Source organism: Empidonax traillii, unplaced genomic scaffold (genome assembly GCF_003031625.1).
Source record: "Empidonax traillii isolate 1590-97213 ecotype Southwest subspecies unplaced genomic scaffold, ASM303162v1 scaffold270:size1067046, whole genome shotgun sequence".
Lineage (NCBI taxonomy): Eukaryota > Metazoa > Chordata > Aves > Passeriformes > Tyrannidae > Empidonax > Empidonax traillii.
In genome coordinates, this window is record NW_020955463.1 from 60,375 (window position 1) to 66,074 (window position 5,700).

At 46.3% G+C, this 5,700-nt stretch overlaps 1 protein-coding gene across 2 annotated transcripts in view; it reads right to left on the minus strand.

Annotated features, from left to right (window-relative positions):
- JCAD (junctional cadherin 5 associated) overlaps positions 1-5,448 on the minus strand; it is a 60,175-nt gene extending 54,727 nt beyond the window's left edge. For both annotated transcript variants that reach the window (XM_027889690.1, XM_027889689.1), the window contains exon 1: positions 5,229-5,448. The gene's annotated coding sequence lies outside the window, so the exon portion shown is untranslated. The remainder of the gene's footprint in view (positions 1-5,228) is intronic.
- Between the last annotated feature and the right edge of the window lie 252 nt (positions 5,449-5,700).

Below are 5,700 nucleotides of genomic sequence, written 5' to 3' on the forward strand. Positions count from 1 at the left end.
ACTTGAGCACAAGTCCTATGAGGAGAGGCTGAGGGAGCTGGGGTTGTTTAGTCTGGAGAAGAGGAGGCTTAGAGGTGACCTCATCACTCTCTTCAACTACCTGAAGGGAGGTTATAGCCAGGTGGGGGTTGGTCTCTTCTCCCAGGCAACCAACAATAGGACAAGGGGACATGGGCTCAAGCTCTGCCAGGGGAGGTTTAGGTTAGATGTTGGGAAGAAATTCTTTACGGAGAGGGTAATCAGGCATCGGAACGGCCTGCCCAGAGAGGTGGTGGATTCACCATCCCTGGAGGTTTTTAAAAAGAGATTGGATGTGGCCCTTGGTGCCATGCTATAGTAATTGGAATTGGATCAGGGGTTGGACTTGATGATCTTGGAGGTCTTTTCCAACCCAATCTATTCTATGATTCTATGATTCTATGATTGTGTGCCCAAGGAGAAAGAGGAAAAAGATTGGTATGGCTGGGCATGCATGACTCATCACATTTTTGTGAAAAAGGTGAGGCTTTTGCCTTATCAGAAATGAACTTTTCTTCCCTGATATGATTGCATATTCAATCCCTTTCTACATTTGAGATGAAAGACAACAGAGCACCAAAAAAAATCACATTTTCCAAAGTGTCCCTGAAGTTGAAGGATTCTGTAGAGGTCGTGCAGACCAGGTACCATGTCTTTCATGGATGCATCTGAAGACATGGCAGATCCCCTGTATGAAGTAGGACCATCCAGGGTGCAGATGAGGAAGATGTAGCTCTTTCGGATCTGTGTGAGAAACTTTATGAATAGCCTGCTTCATTCATGATGTTGTTCCCCACTTGTAATCATCTCATCAAAGTTGTAACAGCAACATCCTCCTGCATTTATTACTTCTGTGACAGCTTCCACAATGACATCCCCCATAAACATCTCTGGTCCTTTGTCAGTCTCCACTCCACCCATCCGCATTCCTCCAGTATCAAAGGTTATGGATATACATTTTCTTTCATGGCACTTGGAGCAGAAGCCCATAAGTATCCACCACTCCTTTTCATTTTCTGTTTCAGTTCCCCTGCAAATCCCTGCTTAAAACTGTCTGTGATATCCTTGACAAAGGAGAGGCTGCTGGTGTGAAGCAAGCACTGCCTAGCATGCTGGCCAGCACTGTCTCACAGCTTCCTAGAACTCCTTCCTCTCCCAGTAGCTGTCTGTAGGCAGCTCTGGTCTTCTCACGTTGTCAACTCCTGTTTTTCTGATCTTTGTTTTTACACAGTTTTACAGAGCTGAGTCTTGGTGTGTGCATGGGACTCTGGGATACTGAAACTTCACTGTCTGTCTCTGTGGAAGGAGAGGCTGTCCAGGATGCTCCACAGTCTATAGTCATACAAGAAATGAAGGAAATCACCTTTCCCTGACACTTCAGCAGGAGCGGAAACAAGCAGATTGCAGATCCCTACCTTCCGATGTGGAAATCACGTCAAGAGGCACAATGAACACTGAGATTTCACCATCTGTCCCCAAATGTTGCATATTCATTGCATATAAAAATAGGCTATAAGAGTACAGTTAGGACTGAAAAATCCATGAGGGAAGAAATGCCAGAATTAGGCCTCCTTTGTGCTATCTGTTATGATACCTTTATTACATGATCACACAGTGTTTTGCTGGAGGTCTCAACTTTATTCCATGGTACAGCATGGACTGTCTTCACTGGCAATGTTATATAGAATTATTTTTTTTTCCTTAGAGTTCAATGCGGTCCTAGGCTTTATTTTCTTCCCAAGTCCTCCTCTTAGTAAGAATTACTGATTTTCCCAACACTGGGACTTACAGTGACACACCTACCTATAGTATCTGGATGCTCTGTTACCTCCAGCAAGTGTGTGGTTGTTCCTTAGCCACTTGAACGGAATGGAAACAGAGACAGGCATGTAAGCAAAGAGCTTGGTTGCACCAGGCATCAGTTTATCAGGGGTCTGCCTTGGTCTCTTATCCCACCACGGTGCTGCAGCAAGACCCATGCCCATATCCACCCTTGCAGGCTTCATGGGTCCCACAGGGCAGTGCTTCAAGGCTGTGAGCTGAGACCGAGGGGTGACCGACAGACATAGCTGGGGCCGGGGATGTGCAAAAGTGTTCAGCATCAGGCACACTGGACTTGCTCAAGGCAGAGCTTCCATCAGCTCCCATCATGGAAGTGGACATCAGGAGGCAGGGTCTTATGGCATGTGCAGACGGGGGGCACACCCTACAGCTACTGACAGCAGGCTGGGGAAAACCTCAGCAAGACCTGGCACAGAAGACCCTGCAGGGAGAGAGGGACTGAAGCCAATTCTGAGAGGCAGCAGTCACAGTCCCGAAAAGGGACCACGGATAGAGCATCTCAGGTTTCATGTCAGGCTCTGGCATGTCCAGACTCTCCCTATGGCTCACACCTTGAAAACACACCTTCCTACACTGCTCCCAAGCCCCCTGACTCCTCACTTGTACCATATGAGGTACCATCCCAGTCCCATGTGACCCCATCCCAGTCGTATGCAATCCTTCAGCTTTAGCATCCCAGTACCAGATGTTTGCCTAGCCCAGTGTCCCCAGGGTCCCTGTCTGCCTCCTGGCTGTGCCAGGAAAGAATTAGAGTGTATTGGTCTCTGCCTGCCTTTGCATTGCCCAATACCTCTGCCCTGAGCAGCATTAAATGGACAGCCCATCTTCATCCTGCTTCTAGAGCTGAGGATGGTTCTTGGACTGCAGAGGGAACACAGGTAGCCTGGTCCCTGCAGATCTGTGGGGAAGCAGCAGGATCAGCAGAAACTTGGTAGCACTGGCTGCTTGCACAGAAGCACTGGGGTCGGCACTGGGAGCTGCTGGGATGCTGGGCTGAGCTCGCTCATGCGGGAAGGAATCTCAGTGGATTTCGACTACTCAGCCCTAGCACGTCCCTAATAAGTTGCTATTTTTTCCTTCAAAGGCTATCACTAAGCCAAATTGGAGGAGATTTGCAAAGTAAAAAAAAAAAAAAAAAAAATCACTTTCCTAATACCGAGCTGCCAAATTTCAGATCTTAGTTCCAAAGTGCAGAGGGATAAGAACTATCCAAGGAAAGGATCAGCAGGTTCCCCCTCCCATTTCTTCCTTTCTTTTTTTTCAAGTTGGACAACAATTTCTTTTTCCCTGTGCTCATTCTTGGAATGGACAAAACTGGCTGGACAGTTTTGGCTGAAATTTTACAGAAAAGAACTTAGCCCAAGGCAGACAATCAAGTTGGAAGAACTCAGTCTAAACTGTTCAAGTCTAACAAAGTTATAAGCAGCAGCAAAGACAATCCTACAGCAGGACAGACATGAGTAACCTTTATCACAGGAGCCGCATGCGATCCTACCGCTGACGCATTCGGAGTTATAATAGCTGATGATGCTGTTCCATTCAGGTGCATCTGATCACGATTCAGATTTGTCACCAGTAAAAAAGCGTTAACTCAGTCATCCCACTGAGCCTTCCCACACCCCTTCCTACTCGAACAGCTCTTCCCAACTAACAACTGATCCTTCGAAAAACCACAGTTCCCTCGCCTCCAGTATTTCCGAGCAGGATATGTCAGCTTCAGCTTCTTGGATAGAGGCAGCTGATGCTAAAATGAGATTGCTCTCTGAACTAATGTATTCAAAATTAATAAAAGAAATAAAGCAACACACTCCTCTGGCATGTTCCCATGCATATTTTCCATAAAAGTTAATTTTTCCACAAGAACAAGTTGTGAGTTTGTGGGGGTTTTGCACTGAATCTTGATACAGAGCTGAGAATTCTTGGCACTGCTCGGGACGTTAAAATGACATCAGCTCCACTTTCTATGTTGGAATTTTATAGTTCCTGCCTGACCGCATTTCTTTGTTCTGCACAGATTCTCTCTCCTCTGAGCTGCCTCTCTGCCACGGCGTGCTCTTACACGAGTATTGGGATAAGCAGAGTGTTTGTATTCCTTATAGCCCTGCTTGTCCCTCTCTGTGCCGGCACCCAAGTGATAAAGCTGCATTTCTCCCTTCAGGACAAAGCAGCACTGTTGGCTCAAGGGACGAGGGCACCTTTGCCAGCCGAAAGGCTTCCCCTCAGTGTGGCAGCTCTGTGCTGTGAGGGATCCGGTGTGCTAAGCAGAGTCCTCCTCTTTTCTCTGGCTGAGCAGAGGAGTGGAGTGCCTGCTGCCAGGATGACATGGCTGTGGGACAGCAGGGACTAGGTGGGAGGACAGTGACTGCAGACAGGACACTGTGAAACCATCCTGTCTCACTCAGGGAAGGGTAAAGGGAGTGGAAAGTAGGGAAAGAGGAAAGTGAGCATCTCTGGTTGGGAAACAAGGCTTTCTCTAGCACCTAGAGCAGCGTTTGTTCTGTGCTTCAGTTCTGCCACCGCACCCACACTGCCCCATCCCTTGGAGCAGAGAGGGGCAGCTCTTTTTTAAATCAAGCAAAAATCTGAGTAACAGTGTCTCCATATTACCCAGCGGCTCGACCTGCTGTGTTTGAACACTGTGGTGCAGGATTTGGTACTTGGTACTCGGGATCCCCTGTGAATCACAGCACAGGGCTGGGAGAGTTAACAGACTCTGGCACTGGGCGTACAGTTCCACGGGCTTGTTTCCTGGATTTCAAATAAAATAAGGATTCAAGGAAAAGATGATGCTTTTCTACATCCCCTATGACTTGGAAAGCAATAAGAGCAAATAAAGGCAGTTAATTATCTGGCACACTGCATCCAAACATTTCTGAAAGCACGGTTCTGCTGTTACTGTACGAGTCACACTGGAGCAGCATTAGCATACACTCTGTAAACAGATTCAGTGCCATCCTCCTGCACAGCCTCAGCCTCCCAAAAGGGATTAGAGCAGCTGGACAAACCCAGGAGGGACTATACCTGGCAGTTAACAAAATGCCAGTTTTGGTTTAGTCTGGCTTGATTGCAGTAGCACCTGGATTTGCTATTTCCTACGTTGCCTACATGCTCAGCCTCTCTAATGTGTGAGGAAGAATCACTGCTCTTTGCTTCTCTGTGCAAGATTTATCATTTCATCACTTCACTGTTATGTGAAAATAGCCAGACCAAAAGAACAGTTAAAGGTTGTGAAGCCATTTGCCAAACACTTCTTGCTTTATAACAGCAACATTTTTACAATTGCATTTGCAACAGCATTTTTAGCAATCACATTTATAAGCTCCTTTACAAGCACATGCAACCATATACAGAATGCAGAAAATCTTTACCTTGCTTGCCCAGAGGAAAGAGCCTGGTTTCCTTTCATGGATCAGAAGTAGGATGAAAAACAAACCCGAAAAAGACCCTTGAACAGACTCATCTGCTGAGAGTTGTTTAAATCCCAAGCCTGCTCCTGCTAGCAGCTCTAAGTTTGTGCTCTGAATAGAGGCTGTGTTATTTTAACCACAGGATTTCTAGTCATGGGGGAGGAGAGATGGATTAGGTACGTTTGCAATCTAATGCTTCACATTTACCTCAACAGAAATGAACTACTTTTAGCCTGATGTAAATAAGTACTGCTAAGTTATAAATTTCAAGAGCCCACTAACCAATTATGCTTAAACTAACATGCTAAATAACTGTGGAAAATTCCAGAGGAATAAGATAACATACTTTTGTGTTCTTTCCTAAATAAAAGGCATGTGTGGAATTTCATGCTAGATACTGTGACAACTGAGGGGCAGCAGATGAACTGCACAA